This window comes from Octopus bimaculoides, chromosome 14 (assembly GCF_001194135.2).
Source record: "Octopus bimaculoides isolate UCB-OBI-ISO-001 chromosome 14, ASM119413v2, whole genome shotgun sequence".
In the NCBI taxonomy this organism is placed as follows: Eukaryota; Metazoa; Mollusca; class Cephalopoda; order Octopoda; family Octopodidae; genus Octopus; species Octopus bimaculoides.
The window spans coordinates 5,450,176-5,450,974 of record NC_068994.1 but is presented as its reverse complement, the minus strand read 5'-3'; positions in this window follow the sequence as shown (position 1 = coordinate 5,450,974).

Genomic DNA, 799 nt, shown 5'->3' with positions numbered 1-799 from the left:
TAATAATAATAATAATAATAATAAACGAAAATACAAAACTCACCACTTTAATGAAGGGAAATAAATTCTACCACATTAGTTGAAGGAAATTATGTAAGCGCTTCTGGGTAAACAACATTCCTTGTTGTCTGGTTTGGAGCATAGACAAATAAGTCTTGCAAACTACTTACCCTGGAGCAACCAAACAAAGTTGACCATGAGAAAATCAAGCCAGTAGATTTCAAAGACTAAACTTCAGCTGTATTAATAGACATTGCAAAAGAAAGTCGCACTGGGAATTGTGTTCGTTTGAATTCAAAGGGCATATCTGTTGGTTTGATTGAAATTCTTGGAACGAAAACCTCTTCCGCAGAGGCACATCCAGTGATGATGGTAGCTTCTATCACTTTAGGTGATAATGTCTTCACAATCAACCTTATCCCATTGCATAATTTAGGAGGATCTAAATTTCCTAGAAGCATTATTGGGATTCCTACCTTCAGAAAAATTTTATGTGGAGGAATTCCAGGTGTCACAAGAGAATTAAGGAACTCTGTCGGGTAATGGACAGCTTTGTTAATTAGTGTGTTGACGCGGTGAGTAAAGCACTGCCACACTTTGGGCTACCAGGTGTCATCCGCAATTGGGGTATATTTCCGTTGGATTTACTTCAGGAATTCCGCAGTCTTAGTTAGAGATAATAATTGATAAAAGAAACAGAAGATGCGTTTAATATTAGTCTGGAGTGAAAATAAATATTACCCCAAAATCCCTCTTCTGTTTCATTAATCAGTTATATGTGTGTGTGTTCGTGTGTGTA